The sequence below is a fragment of the Lagenorhynchus albirostris genome, chromosome 11 (assembly GCF_949774975.1).
Source record: "Lagenorhynchus albirostris chromosome 11, mLagAlb1.1, whole genome shotgun sequence".
Taxonomy (NCBI): Eukaryota; Metazoa; Chordata; class Mammalia; order Artiodactyla; family Delphinidae; genus Lagenorhynchus; species Lagenorhynchus albirostris.
In genome coordinates this window covers 84481132-84506320 of record NC_083105.1, presented here as the reverse complement: position 1 = coordinate 84506320, position 25189 = coordinate 84481132, and the positions used below count along the sequence as shown (strand labels likewise).

The 25189-nt window shown below is 39.7% G+C and overlaps 1 protein-coding gene across 1 annotated transcript in view; it reads right to left on the bottom strand.

Annotated features, from left to right (window-relative positions):
* BCAT1 (branched chain amino acid transaminase 1) overlaps nucleotides 1-25189 on the bottom strand; it is a 179139-nt gene that overhangs the window by 20134 nt on the left and 133816 nt on the right. The window lies entirely within an intron of this gene.

The following is a 25189-nucleotide window of genomic DNA, read 5'->3' as shown; positions in this document are numbered from 1 at the left end:
AGGAGGGAATGAAGGAGGGAAGGAAGAAGAAAGAGAAAGAGAAAAGTATAGCATCTATGAGGGAGGTATTTCCTGAGCTGGACTCCCTAGGCACTTTTTATATTTGTGATCATTTACTATGTCTAGTTGGTACTTTCACTCTCCTTTATCATCTCTTCATTATTCTTTGTCACTGTTCTTTTTTAGTAGTGTGATTTGTGAAAACTGCCCTGAGAAGATGCTGCAAGCTCTGACTTCCTAGAAGGAGGAGAAGAGGAGAAAAGGGAAGGTCATAACCTTCAGAAAGAACTTCACACCCTCCAGCCTGAGTGCAAATATCTCTGGTGCCACCAATGGAGCAGGGAGGACCTACAAGAGAACTTCTGAGAAAAGGCAGAGTCAGACCTGGAGGGTGAAGGAGAAAAGAGGGCTCATGCAACAGAAGGAAGGATTCCAGAAGACTCCACTGTTAACTGAAGCTGGTAGAGAATTAATTAACCACAGACCAAAATAAGTTATTAAAAAATAGTCACTATCATTCTCGCTCAACTTTTCTCAAGATGATGAATGTTTCTGATACGGCTGCGTGTGAAGAATTTGACTTGCAGCTCCAAAGCTTCTGAGCTATGAAGCCCTTAATGGCCCCCAGCTCAGGTGGGCAGCCTGGCAGGAGACTGCCAGGACAATGATGCTGGTGTTACAGGGTCTTAGGCCTCAGGGAAGGGGAGAAAGAGCTTGGGTTAAGCCTTGTCCTTGTCTTCACCCTAAAGACTGTCGCAAATACTTCAGCACAATTTTCTTCCAATTCAAAAGCCCAGTGTTAATGAATTTGCAATTTAACATGGCATTCGAGTTGCCAAAAAAGAAAATCTCCTTATTCATGACTTTTATACATAAAAAGACAATTGATATTGCTAAATAGGGATAGCAAAGCATTTTGCTCACCACAACTGAACGATTTATCATTGCTTACTTCAAATCACCGCTCCCCAAATTATTACCAAGGTGAATTTTTAACATGAACCTGTGATTTTTCTAGACCACATGTCCTTTGAACCCGAACCTTCTCAGCTGGAACATGCCTGGAATACATGCACAGATGATAGAAAAAGACCCGAAGTCCAGAATCCAAGTGGCATTGGGAATTCCAGTCCACTGAGAACTTTTTACACCTACTTCCCTTGGCTAGAAAGTAGCTGAAGGGAACTTACTTGGAGCCGTAATTGCGTGTTTTGTAAAAGCTATCAAAAGTTGCACACAGATGCGTTTTATAAAGACCTAAGGTGTGTTCACACTTCTTGGCAGGTGTGTAAGCCTGTGGCTCTAACAAACCGGGGACAGGAGCCACAGTGGTGGCTCAGGTGGTCTTGAACATGTCTCTTTCAGATGAATGTAAACATCCCTTCTGCATCTGTATGGCTCGGCAGCAAAAGCTGCAAATGTGTTCCTGTCATCAGAGCCCTTCGGGCACTGCTATTGTCCCATAAGCCATAATGAATCCCACAGTCAAACATCGTATGGTGTACAATCTTCCGAACACCTGCACTCTTCAAGTCCTGCATTGGACTTATGTGGGAGTGTTTGTCCTTATTGGCATTGAATGATACAAACTAGGCATCACTGTGACCTGGAAAGATTCCATCAGGAACCCAAAAAAAGAATAAAAGTAAAGGAACTTCAGCCGAAGATGGAGCACTAAGAACCTTCTCGGTATCAAGATATTGAAAGGACTTCACTTACCAGTGCAGGAAAACCAGGCTCGCGTTTGGATATTACTTTAGCTGGAAAACACTATTTTGTTACATTAACATCTGTGCTAATTATTGTAATAATACTGAGTTTATACCAGTAACAAATCAATTGTAACGAGCTGAACAAAAGAATTGAGGTAGAATTCTTCCCTATAAATATACTCCTGTCAGCACAGTCAAAACACAGTGCTAACACACCACCAGGGTCTGGAAATAACAAATTTTAAAACGGGCCTGTCCTTTTAATCTCTTAATTGGCTGTGTGAGTAGGAAATCAGATTTAAAGCAAAGTCTCTGTCCACCTGAATTTTTGAAGGATAGTTATACTTCCTGACAACCGTGGCAAGTTGTCAGTATTTTGTAAAATGTCCAAGTCTGATTAGGTGTAGAGGGGAAGAGTTTTCAGTGTTACAGAAGGGGCCTCAATCTGAATCTTGGAACGTAAACAGAAGGATTTTATAGTGGCTCATATAGCTTCTTTTAAGAAGTGCGATTGACTGTCTTAAAAGTTAATCAATCCCCATTTTTAAAATGGTTTCCCAGCTGATAAACTTAAACACAGAAGAAACAGTTTTCATTCTAAAGCAACTCTACAAACTTAGATAAAATGGACTTTAAATGTCATCTGTGTAGAGGATTAAGTTGTTCAAGCTGCTTTCCTGTGCATTACTCTATTTTGTCCTCATAACCCAGGAAGTGGGTAGGGTAGGTAATAGTCTGTTTAAGAGGTTCGGAAGGGTTAGATGATCTCCAGAAGGTCACAGTACTAATTAGTAGTTAAACTATTTCTAGAACCTAGATCTGTATGCACCTTGTTTATCACAACGGGTTTTCTCCTGATAAGTTATTTATCGGTCTGGTCATTCATGGTATTTTATGCTGAGAGAACCCTGGGAAGATTCGTCTATATTTAGGTTGTTGGCATGTGTTGCTATCTATACACACATCTTTAGAGTTTCTCAGAAATAAACAGAGTTGCTTTTGTTCCACTACCAGAATAAATAATGGATAACAGAAGAGGGAGAAATATCGCTTAAGTTGGGGGACTGTTGAACATGAGCATCTAAGTTTGTGCACGTGTGTGTGTGTGTGTGTGTGTGCAAGTGTGTGGAAGACAGAGAGGGAGAGTCTTAAGAGACTGCATTATAATACATTACAGCCCATAATATGATGTCGTGCAGTATGTCTCACAAAACGTTATGGAGCACCCAGATGTCATAGGTCAATCAAAGTCAGGTTGGCTGAAATGTGTGTTAAAGTGTAGGAGATTAAAATATTATGCCTAACACTGTATAATGCATCATGGAAAAATCCTTGTAAGTATAAATTAGCTTTACTGTTGAGTATAAAATCTCCCTTTTGGTTATTTATGAAGCTTCATTTTGAAGATTGCCTTCACTGACTAACAAGCAAATCAGAGCTTGTCATGTGCAAATCTTGTGAAGATTGCAAGGCCAGTATATAATTAGCCTCAAAAGAGTGTGACCAAATTGTGTAAAAAATAAAAACCCTGTGAAAAGGAGCTAAGAGGATCCCAAAGAGGTCGGGGTGTGGTCAAACCATGGGAACCCTTTAACTTCAAATTTTCCTGACATGGTTCTGTTCAAAGTTCTCTAGAAAAAAGGAAAATTATGGAACAAAGATTCCTATTCTGCTATTCAAAGGGCTGCTATTTTTCCTAGATCAAAGAATCTGGTGATGAAGAGAAGTTTATACAGCTCCAAGTATGAAAAACATTCAAATTGGGGACAACAAAAAAAAAGAGCTGGCAGCAGGAGAAAATAGAGGTAAGGAGGAGAAAGGTCCAAAACAGTGGCTTTGCCCCATAACAAGGGTTTCATGAATACCTGCTGAGTGAGTGAGTAAGTGAGTGAGTGAAGCCACAGGAGCTCTTTCGCCTTAGACCGTATCATCGATCCCACCCTTCATCAGGTGACCTTTGTTCTCTCCCTTCCCCTAATTGTCTTTCTACACTAAAAATCTGAAGCAAGATTTCAGTGCTACACTTCACCCTCTGGCTAATCATGTATGTAATGCCCTGAAGTCATTTTTGCATTTCCTGTAAGGCACGTACCACCCTTTCCACCACAGAGAGTCTGGCTTGTGAGGTCAGATGGTTCTCACAGATGACACGTAGGAGACAATTCCTGACTAATTGCTGTTGTTTAAACCCTCCTCTGTGTCAGTCTCCAGGGATGGGATCCTGGTCTCCACAGGGACCATGACATAAGTAGGGTCTATCAAGGCTGTAGTTAATGAACCCTGTTGAGATCATTGCCCAGCAGGGTGGAGTACAGGCAGACCCTGGGTGTGAAGGCTTCGAGGGGTAACACCCAGGAAGTGGCCAGATGACTCAGTGGGGGCACTTTGTTGAATCAGACTGGAGAAATAATACTGTGATGTTTTAATGTGCAATGGAAGACACCAAGTTTCAAAAGAGTTTTTTTTAATGCCTATTATCCACAATATATTGTCACAAGATCCTGGGACCACTCCCTTCTCGTTTCTATCTTTTCATCATTTAAGTGTGGAATTTGTGCCTTCAGACGCACTGTTACATCCCAGCCGGTGTATCTATAAGAAATTATCTGCTCTAGGAAACTGAAATGATTCTCATTCTACCCTCATTAACTATAAATGTGTAATTAGTTTAAAAATATTTATTGAGCACCTAGAAAGTGTCAGGAGTTCTACCGCTTATTAGTTCACATTGAGGCAGTCTGCAACCCATATTCTTCTGAAAATGTTTTCAGTGATTATCATATACCCTATTAAATTATCAGCTCTCTGAGAAGCATGATTAAAGAAATATCTTAATCTTGACACTTGAGCAAAGTTAGTTTCTGTGTAACTCATATAGAGAAGAGGAGAGGCAATGGAGAAAAGGAAATAAGTCCTTACTAACAGAGCCTTTTGAGTGTCTCCCAGAATTGAATAAGCAATAAGGAAAGAACTGATAGGGTAGTGGTGGCGAGAATCATACCTATGATACATCCACTCATCTGGATTATAAATTGCTAAAATAAAGAGAGCCTACCCACAGAGCCAATTTTCCCAACATCTGTACTACTTCTTCTTGGTATGAATATATACCTTTTTGTGGTCCTTGTGTCCAGCAAATCTTTCTAGACACTAGAATACTTTAAAAAAAATGTCTACTTTAGTAAAAGAAGTGTTTCAATGAAGAAACACTAGCTCAGAAGTCAGAAGGTCTAAACTCTGTTGGTTCCAATAATTGTTCCTAAAAACAAATCTTGTGGGAGTGATTTTCTTCCTGAAGTGGTAGACAGAATAATGGCCCCCAGAGATATTTACATCCTAAGCCCCCAAACCTGTGAACATTTTAACTTACATGGCAGAAGGAAATTTGTAGATGGGATTAAGTTGGTGATCTTTAGATGGGGAGATTGTCCCGGATTATCCGGGCCTAATGAAATCTCAAGGATGCTGATGAGAGGGAGACAATAGAATCAGAGTCAGAAAAAGGAGATGGGGCAAGAGGATCAAAGGTTGGAGTGATGTGCTTTGAAGGTGGAGGAAGGGGCCGTGAGTCAAGGAAAGCAAGAGGCCCTGAGAAGGTGGAAAAGGCAATCAACTCTCCCCTGGGGTCTCCAGAAGGAATGCAGCCCTGCTGCCACCTTGATTTTGCCCCCATAGGACTCTTTTCAAACCTGACCTCCAGATTTGTGAGATAATAAATTTGTGTTGTTTTAAGCCGCTGAGTCTGTGGTAATTGATTACAACAGAAACAGGAAATTTGTATTAGGATGTGCCTTAGCAGAAGCTGAATAACTGACATCCTTTCATTTCATTCATTTGCCAGATATTTCTATGCTAGCTACCACATGTTTGCTAATACTCTGGGAACTGAGGATACAAGAGTAAGCTAAATAGACATGATTTCTGTTCCATTAAGCTTACAGTCTAGTAGGGGGTAGGATTGTGTTCATTTACAGATGTGAAAACTTACAGATTTATCCAATGTGAACATTAAACCAGTTGTTTGTGTGGGAAAACAAAACAACTGGTTAACAATGTTTTCCACTTTTTAATAAGTTAGGTTGGTGTCCCACTGTGACTCATTGCCTTTTTATGTCATAATTAAATTGCATTATAATTGTAACTGTGGTTGTCTGCTTGCCAGGTTCTAACTCACCCTCTGCTTTCTTTAAAACCTAGGGTCAGAGAAATAAATTAAGACCCTTAAAGGCCTTGTGATTCTTTAATTCTCATGAAGCAATCTATGTTCATAACCTCAAGGTATGCCACAGATACCTTAGCTAATAGTTGACTAAGTGCAAATACATCTTGAGCTGTCAAAGCCTTAGTGACAAAGGAGTTTGAGACATTGACAATTATTACAATGGACGAAAGCATTCCTTTATCCAACATGTTCATAAATTGCTAAGTTTCAGGACCCTTCATTTATACAGTGTACATCCAAGGCTCTGGGAGAGGCTCTAGAAATGTGTTCCCAAGGCCACAAGTCTTTGCAAGGTTTGAAAAAATAAGATATTAACCAAAGACATTTTGGTTAAGGTAGCTCTTTCACTCCAATTTTTGGTCCTACTTTCCTCCATTCAGATGGTGTTGATGTGGTCATGGGTATTTCCTGGATCTAGCTCAGGTGAGTCTGAGGATGCACGTTTTTTGGTTCAGTGGGATGTATCTATGTGGTTCGCAGGCTACATTCATGTGTAGCTGGGTTCCTGCCATTCATCCCAGTGTAGTGTTGGGTTCCAGGCTTCCTCTCTCCCACTGTGCTGACTCTCCTGGTGTCGTGCCATAAAGATACAGGGTCAGAGGTTCTATCTGGTATGAAAGTGTCCCACAGCACTCAGCACCAGCTGTATGTGGAAAGGAAAGAACAGCCAAGGTTTGAAATGTATGGTATCAGAAATGTATGGTATCTGAACTGAGTAATTCTATAACATGTAAATTTGTAAGTAGGAAATTGAGTTCTCCTTTTTGCTTAGTCATAATAGAAGTTCTCTCCAGTCAAGACTGTATTTGATAATGGTGTGTATACAACTACAAATGCAATGCACAATTTGTCTTTTTTGATACGAATTTCATGAAATAGAATTTGTCAGAATTCCTGTTTGTACAGCCCAAACCTGTAGCGACACCACCCAAAGCGAGGATGTCTGTTTGTCAAGTCACTGACGTTTTGCTCATCTCAACACTTAATTTAAAAAATCAGTCAACCATCCTAAAGAAATGACTGACTTGTTTATTGGTTGTTACAGGAAAAGGGGGTCTGAATTACGTAGGGAAAAGTAGAGGGAAACAAAGTATCGTGGAGATTATCAGGCAGTTCACTGAGACAAATATATGATTTCTATGAATTTTAGGATATCTGTGGTACTTAGTTTCCTGACACTTATTATTTGATTTGATTTCATTTCCCATTTGGAATAAATAAATATTTCTGATGTTGAATCCCTAATTGTGTATTTTTAAAAGGGGTCCCTCCAAAATGTTTTGAGTTTTAGGTTCCATGGAGACACCCTGCAGGAAAGTAAGCAGAAAAGGAGTAGCGGCACTTACTGGATCAGGGGAAGCTTGCAGCGCATCGTCATTCATCACGGAGAAAGCAGGGCTGTGTGATCTGCTGGGGTGAGATTGTACAAAGTGTGTTCCCGAGTGGAGCTGGTTCTTCCCTGTTCAGTGTGCGTTTAGACTTGACCAAAGACAATGGGGTGGGGTCCTGGATTGAAGGTCAGGAGAAATTACTTTGTGTGATCAGATCTTCATTTGAGAACTGTAAATGAGTTCCCAGAACCTCTCTGTGCCTCAGTTTCCTTATCCATATACTGTGGTGTTTAAGAGCATAAGCTCCAGAGTCAGAGCACTTGGGGTCAGAGTGGTCATTTTGCCACTGACTGCATGACCTCAGAGAAAGACACATTGTGCTAAGCTCTGGCTTCCTCATCCATAAGCAAGATAAGGAAATGATAATTCTTACCTCGGAGGCTTTTGTAAGGATCAAATGACATAATGACTGTAAAGAGCTCGGCACAAGGCTGGGCAAACGTAAGTACTCAATCAATAAATGAGGGTTATTATCTTTCTATGTAAAAAGCCCCACAACTATATCTGAATATCTTGCTTAGAGAAATGATAGAAGGGAGAAATAATTAAGTAGCATCAGAAGAAAAAGAAATGAGACTAGGATTGAAATGTACCATAAGTGCTATAATTTCATACACATGGGGGTTAATAGTCTGTGAAAATGCTCCCCTGTTGTTGCAGGTCACAGGACTCGGTCTGCACGTGTGTGTGTGTGTGTGTGTGTGTGTGTGTGTGTGTGTGTGTATCTGTTGAGAGGCAAATGAAGCATAGACAGGGAAGGGCCAGTAAGGAGAGCAACAGCTGGCCTGCCGGGGAATCAGGCCCCCTACTGTTGCCTGACTCCTGCTGGCTCTCTGTGTGGACATCTGTTCAGACATCCTGGACCCCACTTTCCAGGGTCCTATCATGTGAGGATCAGTAACGTGCAAGCTGGTTTCTACTCAGTGCTGTGCTGAGTTCCAAGGCAGGTGCAAGCCCCTGGCCCCTAATCCTCTAGTCAACCAAAGTTGGCTCAGAAACCTCCACACACCATCCCATCCTTCAGCCCTGAGGATGCTACAACATTCTCAGAGATGTGGACAAAATAATGCCCTCATGACACTGCCACTGGTGTTAAGAAGGAAATGGGCAGAACGGAAGAGATTTGTGCAAAGGTCTGGGCAAAGAGGAGGATCTATAACAGTCATGAGATTTTCTACTCTTCCTAGGAAAGAGAATACAAACTGACACTTTATCTTGTAAGTCTAATAATTCTGTTTCATCCCTAGTTTTACTACTCTTGAAAACGTAGGTCTCTTGAAATTCAAAACAGAATTTTGAACTAAAAACAGAAGAGTCCTATTGGTACTTTATGTATGTATATATACCTGCATAATGATTAACCACATTCATACAATTGCCTCATTTAAGCCTCACAACCGTCTTCCAGTCAGGAATTTCAGGCTTAGCGTCCACTGTTTACATGTAAGGAAACTAGTGCTATAAGGTTAAAGGCGTTGCCTAAGATTGCCTGATGGAGATCTGTAACCTTGTCTTCCCATAAAGAGCACAGACACATATGAATAAATACTTTGAGTCTGAACACAGCCTTTAGGTGTATGAACTCATGTGAATATTTGTGAAATAGCAAATTTTTCCTCCTCTGGTATTGCTCTCTTTCCCTCCAGTGGTTAGAGCAGAGAATCAGTCTCAGGGCCCTGGCTTAGAAGGGTTACAGGAGGGGGCAGAAAACATCCTCTGGTCTTCCTATACTTGGTTTCCAAGAGCCCAACTCTTGGGAGAATATGGCTGATTCAGGATATTAGGCCACCTAGTGAAGAAAACACAGGGGCAGAAAGATTTCCTTTCTAGACTTCGAAACACTTTCTTTGGGATTATGGGGAGGAGAGACAGAAGGGACAAGTTAGCCCTGAGGGGATAGAGGCTGAGAATGTGTAGGGCAGAGCCAGGGAGAGATAACATGAACCTGGGCAGGGAATTAACATTCAGGCATATGGGACAAAGGGTGGCCCGGCAAGGATTCTCATGGCCCTAGCGTGCCAAGAAAGCAGCGGCAAATTCCTGCCCCCAATGGTGTCATGGAATCAGCAGGGGAGCCACAGGCCTGAAGGTGCCACAGGGACAGATGGTTGACAGTTTCCCCGTAGCTGTCTGTGTGGAGCAGATTCCACCCCACGTAGGGCCTTAGACTTCCTCACGACCTTCACAAACACTTGCCAAAACTTCAGGAGGGAAGGGGCCCATCAAAGTCACAAAGTTGGATTAACAACAAGGTCCTACTGTAGAGCACAGGGAACTCTATTCAGTATCCTGTGATAAACCATAATGGAAAGGGATCTGAAAAAGAATACACATATGTATGAGTCACTTTGCTGTACAGCAGCAATTAACACAACATTGTAAATCAACTAAACTTTGCTAAAATTTTTTTTAAAAGTACCGAAGTTAAGTTTTCTGCCATGCTAGTGGAGTGATGTCTGAAAGGAGAAATTAAGTTGAATTTTAGGAAAATAAATGGTAGCTTGCACACCTGAAGTTGTAGACTGAGATTTAAACCCACCATTTTGTCTTAAAAAAAAAAGAACAAAAGCAAAGAAAACATACGGCAGTGGCAGAAGTATACATTCATTTAGAACTGCAGTTGTTATAGTTGAACGTGTCAGATTCTGTTTCTCCAAAACAATCAAGGGATAGTTTTCCATCCCCTTATCTGAGCCCTACTAAAGGTTCAAAACCTAGAAAAAGCCATCAGATAGAATCCAGTGAGCTCTCCCTCTGGTGAAACCTCTCATAAAAGAGGCTTACCCTATCCACTGTGCAGATCTCCGATATCTAAAATTTAGTGCATTCCAAGGCAGACACTGCATACTGGGTTCCTTATCTCAAAAGCAGAACTGGCATCTAGAAAATATAGGGTACTCAGTTTTCTTGTCTATCCTCTTAGGCATTTTGAACTCAAAGTTTCCTAATCCCAATGACAAGGAACATAGATTTCTCTGTAATGGAAAACAGATACAAATTATCGGTTAAGATGACCCTGCACATATACTGTCGGTTAATTTCTTTTTCATGTTTTGCCTCAATTAAAATTCTGAGCTATTCTTTTTCTCAAAATGAGTCTGGTAAAATCATCGTTTTTTTCTCCCAAGTGGATATAACATGGAGTTGTGCATACAAGCCTATTATTGCATGTTTGTCCCATTTACTGTCTCATTTTTTTGCTTCCCAGGCAAACACATCATTAGCTTTTATGCCTCTATGGCTTTGCTCCTGCTGTTCTTTCTACCAGGAGTGCTGTTCTCTTCCTTTGGTCCTGGGGAAATTTCCCTTCTTCTGCAAAGTCCTCGTTAGCTTCCCCGGAGGGACCCCTCACTCCCCTTTGCTCCCATCTCATTTCACACAAGACTCTGAGGTTGCACACCTTCCAGCAGTGACCCACTCCCAAGTTGGAGCCTTTGTACTTCCCGTCCCTGCTGCCGAGATGTTCTTCCCCGAGATAAATACACAGCTCACTTCTGTACCTTCTTTAACTCTTTTGCAAAGTCTGCCTTCTTAGAGAGGCCTCCTCCGACTACTCAAATTAAAAGCCTAACTACTCTCATTCCCCCCAATCCTGGCCCTTTCTCTGATTCATTTTTTCTCTTTAGCACCTATTATTTTCAATTGTACTATGTATTTCACTCATCTTATTTATTTAGTTCATTGTTTGTCTTCCTCACTCTCATGTAAAATTTCTGACTATTTTATTCACTATTCACCATCCACAACACCTGGCACACAGTAAAAGCTCAATAAATATTTGTTGAATGAATAAATGAATGACTGTATGACTGTTATAATATTGCGATTACATATCTACCCACTTATCTATTTCTTACCCATTCTTGCATGTTCTTTAGCAGTTAGCACAGTGCTGGGTATAGACAGAGCACCCACAAATGTTTATCGAGGAAAAAAGTACATGGATAATCTGAATTAACCATGCCTTGCTTACAATTGAGATAGGATGGAAATTTCGCCCTAATCCACAACATACTTTTGTAATATCATAAAATAACAGTACTTCCTGGGCAATGGAGGCAGATCTTCTTCACCAGCAAGTAAATATATTTAAAAGTATCCAGAAATTATTCTGATGATATTGAGTATTTGAATACTTTTTCCCATAAGGCAAGTCATGAAATTCCACAGCAAATATTTACTCAGTACCTAGTATTTATCAGGCATTATGATAGACATTAAGCATTATTCAAAGTCAAAGAATTTAAATTCAGCTCCAAAGTGGTCTGAAACAATTAGAAAAGACTGAAGAGTTTTGCTTGAATGCCTCTGTTTGTGAAAAATATGTCTCAGTCTAGAAATTCAAGCCCTGTACATAGGCTAAAGTGAGGAAAAGTAAAACCATAAAGTGGAATTCAAAACATTAATAAAAGAGTAGAATCTACAATAGAGAGCCGCTAAAGTAGAAATAAACCAAATGCAACTGAATTACACAAGAAGGCCATGCCACCTTGTGGGTACTGGGAGTATTTTACCATCCTCCACTTAGACCTAGAGGAAGGGGGACCAATTAGAGAGAGGGAGTCATTAGAAAATATTTCAGCAATTTTTTTATGGTAAATAAAACACATGGTACTTATTTTTAGATTCTGGAACTGTTGGAAGTGTTTTGTTTTGTTTTTTTACCAAAATATCAATACATCTTGAACCACTTTGATGAAAGAGATACACTGGAGGCGATGAGGATGCAATCTTTCAAAACAAAGATTATCTTCTTTATAAATGAACTTGAACATCTATTTAAAGATTCAGGCATGCACTCTTTCCTGCTCTTTTCTCTGAACAAAAGATGTAGATTTTTTAGACAAAAAAGTATTCAAATGAGTAAAGTCAACAACACATACACTTTGATATAATGTCTTGAAGAGTAACCAGAGATTTTATTGCCTGTGTAAATTCGTACCAACATATAGCTTAAAATTTAGATTAAAAATACTATGTAATGAAAAATATGTTTTTTCAGAAGCATTAAAAGTAGTAGCCACGAGGCTACCAAATGTCTCTGTCGCTTGTAGGTAAATCTGTTCTTATGTTGAGATGATAATTTGGGGGGAAAATAAACATTTGTGTACGTTAATAGGTGCATGAAGTAACAAAAGGCTTTCTAGAAGGTAAAAACTACAATTAATTTTTCTTATAGGAAGAATTGTCCCTGGTCTCAAATTAGAATCTTAGAATCATAAACCTTAATACTGGAAAGTACCTTAAATGGGACAGAGGGACTCATTCTAATGAATCCTTAGGCAACTAAATGATTTCATCTCCTGTTATTCTTTATCTGAGAAATTACCAAAAATGAACAAAAAAACCCTCTCCTATTGTCAAAATATAAAAAGTAACAAAAGCAGTTGTGACCACCTAGAGGGGTGGGATAGGGAGGGAGAGAGGGAGATGCAAGAGGGAGGAGATATGGGGATATACGTATATGTATAGCTGATTCACTTTGTTATACAGCAGAAACTAACACAACATTGTAAAGCAATTATACTCCAATAAAGATGTTTTAAAAAAATAACAAAAGCAGAATAACTGGTATAATTGAGTGCTAGCTGGAAAGGGTGTCAGAGATCACTGAATCTAGGGTTTCTTAAAGATATTTGTTACACTCTACCTGCAAAAGACATTAAGATGTGTCACTAGAAAAAAAAATTTTTGAAAATACTGTACTAAAGTACAGCTGGGGTCTTTAACTGCAGAACCTTCCACAGCCTTTACCATGCTAATGTAAATTTGGAGAGTATAGTATGCATCATTTCCCAATTTATTTTAATTTATTTTATAATTTTACTTCTGCAGACAATTTCACAAGTCTAAAGCACAAATTTTGAGAGCTCTGATCTAAGCCAATTCTTTATTTGATGGAGAAGGAATTGACACCATATTGGTATGCAACTTGCCCAACACAACAAAACTAAAAAATGGCATAGATGGACCTAGGTCTCAGTTTATTCTAATCCCTAAATTTAGTAGTTTGTTCTTTGCTGGATGTCACACTGCATTCATTCTTTCCAAATTGTCATAATTCAAAATCACTGCTCTGAAAAAAGCCAATGTGTTAAGAAGAAAAATTCACTAAAAATCTTTTTTCACAATTTTATGCTGTGAGTTATACAATCATTGACCACCAGAAAATCCAACACCTCTAACTCAGCCCCACCCCTAAAGCTGTGACTTCCCAAAATTACATCTTTGTGGTTTCCTCAAAGTGAGACCACCAGATAAGAATAGTAATACAAATTGATCAACTATAGTGTTTCTGCCTTTCTTGGGTTCAAACCCAGATGTATAGTCAAATTGGTTGGCTTTAAAATGTTCATTTTGAGAAAGTGTCCTTGACTATAAATGAAGTGATTCAAATATTTAGAGAGAAATTTTCATGCTTACTCAGTGATGTGAAAAACCATGACATTTACCAAAAATAGGTCTTCATATGCTTTAGCTCTTACTTTCATGTGGAGAAGTGGATAGAAGGGGAAGATGCGGAGGTCATGGTGCTGTGTGCAGCAAAGGCAAGTTTTTCTCAAGATCGTGGAGCAAAGGGATGGATGAGTTCAATGACGTATCTACAGGTCCTTGGCGATTGAGGCATTGTCCTGGGAGCCGAAGACTCATCTACAGACGGCTTCAGGATGTCTTGGATGGGAAAAAAAAAAAGTGGCTCTCCAGTGTAATGGAATCCTGTTCTGGTGAAATCATTCATTCAGCTCTATTTTTTTTTTTTTTTTTTTTTTTGGTACGCGGGCCTCTCACTGTTGTGGCGTCTCCCATTGCGGAGCACAGGCTCCGGACACACAGGCTCGGTGGCCATGGCTCACGGGCCCAGCCGCTCCGCGGCACGTGGGATCTTCCTGGACCGGGGCACGAACCCGTGTCCCCTGCATCAGCAGGCGGACTCTTAACCACTGCACCACCAGGGAAGCCCCAGCTCTATTTAATAAAGCAATCTTTATTGCTTTAGAAGATTGACAGACACTTACATTGCTTTTAGGAAAAAAAAAAAAAGGGCACCTTGAATTTGATAAATCACTTAAAGTACCAATGATACAGAACCCTGGAAAGTAGGAATGTGACCTCAATGTAAGACTCCAAAACACCTATTTTCAGGGTAGGCTCCCATCCACAGATGCCATTTATCCCTCTGAGGCATCTTTACTTCCTCCCCTTGTTCCCTGAAGGTTTTTAAAGGAACTCAAGATTATGTTGACAGCATGACTGGAGCAGTTAAAAAAGAAAATAAATAAAAAGGAGATTGAAGGCTCTCATTTGGACAAATTGGGTCTTCATTCCCTGCTATTGAGGACAAGTTTGTGGTTTTTTTTATTTTAATGTGTTTGTAATTGTAAACTTAAAATATGCATTAAAGTGGACAATTGCTCAGTTTTCAAAGCACATTTTTAGAGCTCCTGTCAACCCACCTTTTTATTAAAATGATGCAAAAAGAAGTAGAAAGGAGAAGTACTGAATATTAAATCTTTCTCCAGCCCTCTGTCTGATTCTCTTAAGGTCTGTACTGATATTTTTAGGCTTTGAGCACATATAAAATTTCATGGCTGTTTTAATATACATACAGGCTTGAAACAGATGAAAGCTTCCATCTGAATGATATAGATTCCCACTCCCACACGCAGTACTCAGACAAAACACATGAAACTAAGTTTAACTACTCCAGAGGAAAAAAAGCTAATTCAATCCTGCCAGGATCTGAAGCTGAGATTCTAAGGATTTTAGGCTTTTTTAAATCTGTTCTTTAGCTTTTTAACACACTCCCCTCTGTTATGAGCTCTCACATGGAATCAATCCCAGGACTTGTCTGCTGTCTGCGGAGTGAGCCTTCATTATTCCACATGGATGTGATCTGGGGACTGTGACAAACAACAGAATATGAAGTCAGTGAGCAGAGAAGTTTGTTCTCTGGTAGAAGGAGGCAAGGTCCTTCACGGAGGCTAAATTTCTGTTCCTGGATCAATAAGGAATCTACGAAGCAATGAGTAGCATGGAAATGAAGAATGATGACCTTCTCTCCATATGGAGTCAAACCACATGGGAAAGGTGGGAGCAGGCTTTTATTGAGAACTTATTATGTACTATGCAGTGTACAAGGTTTTTTTTAAGGTATTTAATTTTATGCCAGGAAACCTCATAAGTGAGTTATCTATAGTTTTTTTGTTTTTTGCTTTTTTAACAGAGAAAAAAAGAAGAGGGCCCAGGGCTTGCATAACTTGCCCAAGTCTACACAGTAACTAGGAGTGTCAGAATTTGAAAGACCCAGAGCCAGTTAGAACTGTAAGACTAACTCAATGTATGCCGGCAATGGAAAATTCCTTATATTCTCTGTAACTAGAGTAGACACAAAATCTACCTACACAGCAAACAAACAATTGCTCTACACTTAGTCGTTACCCAAATCTTGTACAACGGTTCCAGCGATTGGGAAGACCCTTCTGAATGGAAGCATGTATATGTTTGAGTTCTCAGAGTGAGAAAAAGATGTTTTCTGTTTTATTAGTAAGTCAAAATCCCATCACGTTTCTTTCTTTTTTACCTTTTTCAGCTTTATTAAGGTATAATTGACAAAATTGTAACCTATCATGTTTCCTAAGAGGAAAATAAAGCAGCCAGATTGCCACCACTGCCCTACGGACCCAATTCAATCCTTCCAATGCCAAACATCTACCAATTTCACTTTTGTTGTGAAGTTCCATGGCTCTTTGCAACCTAAGGAATACACTGAATGGGATGAGTCTAGGCCCATTCACTAAAAGACCTTGTCTCTCCTATTAGGAGAGCACCACAACTATTGAAGCCCGCGCTCTGCAACAAGAGAGGCCACCGCATGACAATATGTCATATGAGAACTTTCAGAAGAAACCTCAGTGCATATCTTTTATAAACCTGTAAGCTTAATATAATATTTGATAACTGCTAAATATATTGTTCACTGAAATATACTTTCCAACTATCAAAAAGGAAACAAAAACTCAATTGTTCATATTTCCAAACTTGTTTTCCTGTGCTATGGTTTTCAATTGGGTCCTTATAAAACAAAGGCTACTTGTAGCTGCACTATTTCCCCTTCCTTCCAAGTGTGGGGAAACAATTCTCTATTCTCTATGGGTCTATTGTATTTCTGCACATCTTGAAAGAGAAGCATTGACTGACCTTTCTTCCAGACTATCTTTTCAAGGAAACTTATATCACAGACAGGCTTTGAATATAGAGACAGTTTCTCACTTCGGAGCAAAGATTAGATTTGCTTAACAGCTTCAGAAGATGGAAATAGGGCTTCCCTGGTGGTGCAGTGGTTAAGAATCCGCCTGCCAATGCAGGGGACACGGGTTCGAGCCCTGGTCCGGGAAGATCCCACATGCTACGGAGCAACTAAGCCCGTGTGCCACAACTACTGAGCCCACGCACCACAACTATTGAAGCCCGCGCTCTGCAACAAGAGAGGCTACCGCATGAGAAGCCCGCGCATCACAATGAAGAGCAGCCCCCGCTCACTGCAACTAGAGAAAGCCCGCGGGCAGCAATGAACACCCAACGCAGCCAAAAATAAATAAATCTATTAAAAAAAAAAAAACAAAGAAGATGGAAATAGTGTCTCCCTCCGGAACAAAGGGCAGGTACGCTTACTGACTATTATAAAAGATTTTGGTTCCCTAAGCTCAGAATTCCTCTCCTGTAACATAACCCACTGTGTGTGCAGGTGTCATCCAGTCCTCTTTACATCAATCTGGGCAGACTGACGCTAGAGGACCTGGCACAAGAATGCTGATACTCTGACTGCTTCTCTTGCTGTGAGTAACAAATTGTTCTTAGTCTCTGATCTAGGAGTCCTGTGTCTTCTACCTGCATCTATGATACTGTGGCAGGTTAACATTTTTGTTTGCAAGTGGAATGAAATCCCAGACCCTTCTCAGTGTCTGGCAGTTTTAGAGATGAGGACGGGAAGTCGACTGGTCATGGCAACATGAAGAAGGAAGGGTGGTGGTCTCATAGGCCAATTAAAGGGACTTGATGGAGTCCATACAATCAGTAGTGAATATGCTGGCCAAATTGTATGGTGTACTGGGCAGTAAGTATTCCTTCTCTCTGTTAAGGAGGAGGTATTTGGAAAGTGGTTGAAGACTGAACACAGGAAAAAGTTCAAAGACAGCTGCCCAGACACTGCTCTGGTTTTTGCTAACTCTCCTCCAGGTCAGGGGTGGGGAAGGCAGTGGTGGAGTGGGGATGGCAGTGGTGGAGTGGGGGAAGGACTTCCTTTCTCATCTGGTGGGCAGCCTCAGGTCCCCCACATTGTAACAAATAACAAGATTCATCCTGGTATGCCCTCTTTCAGATAAGAGTTGCAGAGACATAACACCTACACTGCACATTAAAGGAGAGAAAGTTTTGACCATACAGGTAGAACTTGGCTTAGTATGCTCAGGATAGAAGGAGGAAGGGTGCGTAATACCTATCAAGGAAGACTGGTGACAGTTGGCCCATCAAATGGCTCACACTCTGTCATCACGCCAACCTTCAATCTACTTGGAGATGACAGTAAATGTCTCAAAGTTTTTTTGTGATCAGTCCTTGTTGATAAAAGTTACCTTTGGCCTTTTGAAGGGAGATTTCCCCAAAAAAGACTCCCAGGAGAATTGGGTTCTTTTTGTCCTGATTGGCTTTACAATAGTTGAAGATGACCCACTAAAGAGTGATAAACGGACCCAAAGAAATGTACATAACTTCTTGTGGTCAGCGTTGTTGTCCTGGAAAACTTCCCTAGCCCTTAGGATGAACCTAGGCAAGAATGTAACATGCTTTCTTAGTAACAGCCGGCAGTTTCCCCAGAGTAAGATGGATCTTCGAAGAAATGGATTCAGTCAAGCCTGAATCACCCAGAGATAGCAAACCTTGCAGCCATAGCTAGAAAGCAACATGACTTTGGCTGTAGAATCTAGGGGTCCTCAAAGTTTAAATAGAAGGTACCAGGAATGATGGACTTGGCGCTTGACATAGGGCTTTTTGTATAGCAATATCATGAGAAATTTGTTTGGTGGAGACATGAGTTCAATATCATAAAGATAAAGTCTCCCTCCAGAACAAAGAGCATAAATATTTACTGCCCATTGTGAAAGATCCAAGTTCCCTATGTACATCAGGCTCCTCTCCTGTAACACAACCCACTGACCTGAAGGTGTGACCTGGCCCTCTTTGCATCAGTTTGTGAGAATTGGGGCTCGGGGAACTGATGCAAAAATGCTGATGATCTGGGCTTCTTTTGTTGCCGTGAGTATTAAACTGTCTTTTGTCTCTGACCCAAGAGTCTTGTGTCTTCTACCAGCATCCATGGAACTATGACAAGCCAATTTGTTAGCGTGCAAGTAAAGTAAACTCGCAGATTCTTCACAGTTCTTGACACCAGACAAATTATGACCTTCTGTAAAGATTTAAGAATTTGAATAGATGCATGCTTTATGTGTGTGTTTTCTGTTGTCTAGGAAAACATTTAAGATGGGGAGAAACATTTCATGAAAGTAAAAATGGCAAAGGGGAAAACGACAATGAAATATAGCTCTTCTCTTGGAGTTTGATTTAAAGCTTTTCTTGTTCTACTGCCTGAGAACCCACCATGGAGCCTTCCTATTTTAGGTTTAAAAATTTGACTTGTAAACATAAGTGCTCCTGGGAGTGCAAGACACTAGGCCAACTAGTGGGTCATTCACACTTCAGGGTAATCAAAATAATTCCCTCTCTTCAACTAATTAGACTCATCACCCAGAAATAATGGTAATTTGATGTGTTTATAGAGCGGTATGGGAAGGGAGGCAGAACAAAAGGAAGAGAAAGTCAACACTGGACTAAATATTGAGCCTGCACTGTCCCACCTGCTTTTGGCAGCCAGAATGGAGCACAATTGTAAGACACACTTAAAGGAAAATGCCCGGAAACAACATGACAAAAATGATACTTGATAGACACTAAAGACAAATTGCTTCCACATCCCTAGAGATTATGCAGAGATCAGAGATATAAAGTGGCTGGAAGATTCAGTGAGCCTGGTCCACTGCATTTTCCTCTGTGTCCCTAAGAGAGACTCTTGACCAGGTTTTGGAGATGAGTTATTTGTAAATTTGGACAGTCCAAACATTTTTTATCACCTTCAACTTTACTTTTGAAGTATTGACATAACCTAGGAGTCCAATTTTAAGAAGTTTCAATAAACATTTGTTGCTTTCACTCAAAAGACCAATCCTAAGAAGCCACACTGACAAAGTTAAGACAGCTGAAACTTCATGAAATGAGGTCTGTTAGTACAGTTGCTAATTGAGTCACTAAACTTTTTCTCAGCTGGGTAGAAATAAAATACAGTATTGCTTAGAGACTGAAAAATATTGCTAGGAGGAATAAGTTTACAGATTTGTCATTCAAATCATCATTTTTCTGTAGCTGAGTGGTAACAAAAATATATTTCTTTCAGATAATCAAAAAAAAAGTTTGTAAAATTACCTTTAAAACTTAGTAACTTATTTTTTTCCCAGAGATTAAAATAATAGAGCTTTGCACATAGTGAACTTTAGTAAACATTTGCTGATTTGAATTGAATTCAGTATAGTAGAGAGGAGGATACATTAGTTTGAGTTCTAGGTTCAAATGATCTCTTAAACACACCTCTCTCTGAACGTTTTGCTCTACCAAAATAAAACAGCATAAATTTTCTTAAATCAATGTTTTCCTTGGGCCTGCCTGTAATATTTTGTTGCCCAAGATCCTTTAGTATTGCTGTGGGTTCGATGCCTGCCACATCAGTGACTATAAGTGGCTCTTCTGATTTTCAGAATCTGTCTACCCTATTTTTAAAATATAAAATGTGAATATCTATTCAAAGATAAGAGGTGAAGATATTACTGTATATTAGGCCTCTCTTATCCATTATGGTAAAACAACCTAGTTTTAAGTAGCCAAGATTGGGAGAAGACGGGCAGTTATCAAATACGGTCCCAGAATTCTATTTAAGTTCAATGAACTTGATGTTACTGCTGCATCTTTGAAAACCAGTAGCTGTGGTCATTCACAACGCATAGTAGCATTATTTTCTGAGAAGGGAAAAACTAGGGAAGGAACAGTTTTGGGGGTGTGTAAGTGAGAGACAGACAAACAACAGACAGACAGAGACAGAGAGATTGAACATCAAAGGTTAAGAACTATAGGAAATACTCTGCTCAAGAAACCTAATGAATGTCTAGCTCTTATACTTCCCTTCTTATGCAATATGACAAAGTCTCGTCAAGAATTTTCAGTTATATCATTTTCCCTACAGATAATCCACTGCAAACACACATAGACACACACAGGGTGCATACAGAAATACAAATTTGTCTCAAGAATTACTTTGCTGCTCTAATAGGATGTTGTGTGGGAAGGACTTTTTTGTTATCCACAACTGCAGTTAAGGTTCAAAACTCAGACTGTAAAATTACACTTCAGCCCATAGATAGATGCTATTAAGTTCTGACAATTGGGGTCAGGTGTATTAGGAGGCACAGAACTGGCCCTCTTACAGACAATCACCACTACAACTTCTTTTCCCACAGTCGATATAAAAAAATGACTGAAGGTGAAAGGAGGGTATGGACAGTCAACCTCATGGAGAGAGCATTGTGCTGAAGTTACTTCTTCCCCTTCTGTTTTCCTTTTTACTGTAGACAAATCAACGGAATTAAACTTTGAAGAAGGAGAGGCTATCCCATGCCACGCCATGCCTTCCTTTCTACTCCAAACTCCTTACTACAGAAATCTAGGCTGCAATGAAGAGAGCAAGAGCTCTGAATTGAATATGAGATTGAAATTTTAAATAGGTCTGGACAAATTTTTAACAACTGTAACTGATGGGTAAATCATACATATGCCCAAGATGCTATTAGGGATGAACAAAGGGGAATTGCTATAGTACAGTGAAAGGCAGGGTTTGGCAAAATAAAATTGTATTACACGTCTATCCCCAACAATATGAGATTCCTCAATTAATCATTTCACACTTTGAATGAATCAAAAAACATATGCTAAGTGTTGTGCAATTCACAATCACTGCACATACAAAAAAGGGCAAAATGAAGCCCCAAGATATCTGAGAAATGCGATCAATTCACAAATGCATTTTTCTGCCTGTTATCATTGAAGCATTTTTCTAAACATTTGCTGCTGTCTTTGTGATGATGCTAAGAACTAGATCTCTTTTGTGGTTTCAACTGAAGGTAGGGAAGGAACACTCATTTGCACATGGTAGGGCATGGGTGGGCTGCAGGAAAGAGGGAATTTATGTGTTTGTGCCTACTAGTAGACATCTTAAAAATGTGATCCCATTTCGTCTTCAAAGTGCTACAGATAGATAGATAGACAGAGTTAATTATCAAAATTAAATATTAGGAGGTTTCAACGAAAAAACCCCACTATGAAGAACTTAATTTTTCTAAAGTATGGACTTTTAAAAAATATCTGACAGCTTTGTGGATATAAAAGAATTCCCTATTATAGTCACATAAGCCCAAGACATGTTGCCAGAGTCACCTACGAAATCAATATAAAACTGCATGAAAGAAAATCTAACTTCTATTTCTCCTTCTTGACAGTTTCCTCAATTAGAAAATGAAGGGAGCAGAAAAAACCTCTAAGGTATACTCCAACTCCTACAGTCTAAGATTCTTACATAATAAAGTGAGAAGGATAAACTCAAAAGTTCAGTTGTTTGTATAAAACAGATCTTAATTAGCCAGGTCTAAGGTTATGTCCACAAGATGTCATCTAATCAGTTGAAAAGCGAACATTTCAGCCAAACCGTAGATTAGCTACTACATAGTGGACCGACGGCACTACCAAAAAACCATACTGACAAAAAACCCCACTCTGCACTTAAAACAAAACAAAACAGAAAAACCAAAAAAAAAAAAAAAAAAAAAAAACTATGGGTGCAGATATGACCAAAGATCTCTTTGAAATTTCTCAAGTCCCACAGCCTTCTTTCCAATGAGAAACAATATCCCCAACAAATTCCCTCCTAGAAGTGTGGTGGCCATGGATACCAAGTGGCATTTCCTCTGGAAAATTTTCCCCAGGGAGGCCTTTGAACTTCAGCCTTTTGGGTTTCACAATCTTGAGTTAACCGCATTGAATGCTAAGGCTTGAACAGATTTTATTCTCACTCCTTCATTTTGCAGGTCAGGAAACTGAGGCTCAAGTCTTCGTTTCTTACTCTACACCGGTGCCGATTTCGGTGATGTTGGCCACTACATTTTCACCTCTTTAAGATAATTGCCTTAGAAATGATGCAATTCTTTATGTTTCTCCTACTGAAGAGAAGAGCCCAAACTACTAAACCTATTTCAAAAGAAAGAAGTCTTTTCCATAAAGACTAGAAATGACATGTTGCAGTGAAGGGGAAAGATGTGGTAAGAGGAAGTATGATAAAGACAGGGGACTTTTTTGGTGGTTTAGATAAATTTCTCATCAGGTGATTTGTCATTTGTTGAGCTGAAGGCAATAGAAGCATAATTTCAAACTCTTCTAAGGCTTCACATTTGATTTAAAATAAACCAAAATGGACTTAAAAAAATAAGTTCCCAAAAGAATACTTTGTTCTTTTTCTCTGAAGTGAGTCCAAAATCAACAACAACAAAAATGAAACTGCTAAGGGATGGAATGTCTTAATCTGGATTAGTTAGGTCATTGTTTAATTCAACTTAATTTAACTCAACAAACTTTTATTGGGTATGTGATATGCGTAAGGCACTATCTTTTTAATTTTCCTATCTCATTACCTTGTATCTCTGAACTTTAGAAATGAGTTGAATGGGAGGTGACAGGGTGTGTAAATTAGAATTCAGGATTATATTTGGCCCTTAAAAACTAAATTCTTTGTTCTTTCTTGACTGACTAGTTCCTAGTGGGGATGTGATATTGGAAAAGTATTTGGCAACCCCAAATGAAAGGCAATGCTATTACTTATATTACATTACTTACCTTTTACTGAGTTAACGAACCCGTGCCTCCTTAGTATTCCAGTTGAATTACTGTGTATGTGTGTATGTGTGAGTGGTGGTGGGGTGGCCCCTTTCTCTTGGTTGCCTCAGAACTATTGTTCAAGAGCTACATCTAAATCACTTAGAGAAATGATCATCACTTCATATTAATGTAGGCAGAACAATCCTTCTAGATGGTCTAATGTCAATGTCTCCACTTGTAAACCAGCAGAAGCACAAGCTGTCTTCCCAATTTACTGATCTCAAATAGGTGGTAACTTTACAGTCTCTGAAGAAAGATTTAACCCAAACATTACTAAGGTTGGGAACTTTACATTCCCATCACTATAACTGTGGATTTACAAACATAAACAACAAAAGCAGAAATGCAAATATTAAATTTCTTTTAGTTCTGTGTTTTCAAAGTTGATATTAATCATCTATACAAAAGTTTGATTCATTAATGTAGGTGAGCAAAGATTGCCATGAGATTATTGTATTAAAGTTTTTCATTTAATTACTCCCTAGAGAAATAATACTTTTTTTTTTTTTTTTTTGCGGTACGCGGGCCTCTCACTGTTGTGGCCTCTCCCATTGCGGAGCACAGGCTCCGGACGCGCAGGCTCAGCGGCCATGGCTCACGGGCCCAGCCGCTCCGTGGCATGTGGGATCTTCCCAGACCGGGGCACGAACCCGTGTCCCCTGAATCGGCAGGCAGACTCTCAAGCACTGTGCCACCAGGGAAGCCCGAGAAATACTACTTTTTAATAAAATGTTAGATTCATTTAGCACTTTGTTACCCCTAAGATGTTCAAAGACTTCATAGATATTGGCTAATTAAATCTTACCACCGCACTTAGGTACAAGAAGACCTAGGAAGTATGGCCCTCATTTAAGAGATGAAGACAAAGAGAACCAGAACATGATGATTCATCAGGTCTGACAATAAGCAGATGGCATATTTCAGAGATGCTTGGGAACAAAGGGAGAGAAGCCTCAGAGCTTCCTACGCCAGGACACTGACTTTCCCGTCCAAGTATCTGGCTCTCGTGTCATTGCCGCAGGTTCAAGAGTTCAAACTGGAGTGAGGAGTATAAGAAGGACACTTTTTCAGAACAAGTCCTTTCCAGTGTAGTTCTTTCTCTCCCAGAAGATAATGATAGAGGAAATCTAAGCCTCGTCTTACACGCACTCACAAGTAACTCGACACAACGTGCTGTGGGGACACCCATTCTACAGATGGAGGACCCAACTGGGAGGGCGTTAAGCTTTTGATAAAAGGCTTTCTGTGCTATTTGTTTTGTACTAGTGTTGTTGATGCACATGGCACCATGAAAAATAAACTGCAGAATCAGAAAAACAAGACAAATCCTGGCTCTGCCCCCTACTGGCCATGTGAAATGGAGTTACTGCACCCAAAGAAAATTCAGTTTCCTGATCTGAAAAATTGCCATACTAAAAACTCATGTCCCAGCATTATTATGATACCATTGATAATGGTAAAATATTTTAAAAATTTTGGAACTTAAGGGACTAAGAAATGTTATTTTTCCTTCCAAAATAAGAGACGTTCCGGGGGCAGGGAGGCAGGGTGGGGCGGGGGAGTGGTTGGAAGGGCTGTGTTTGCTAACTGGTTTTTTTGCTTGCAGTTGAACCCATTTTGATCTGTGCAAGATCCCACACAGAACTCCACTTAGTTCAAAAGTCAAAAACTAGTTCAGATCATTAGAAATGCAAAGTAAATCAACTTGAAATTTTCTTTGTTAGCAATACTAATGGAGAGGTTATCATTAAGCCAGGGGTTCAGTTCAACTGGAGCTTAAATGA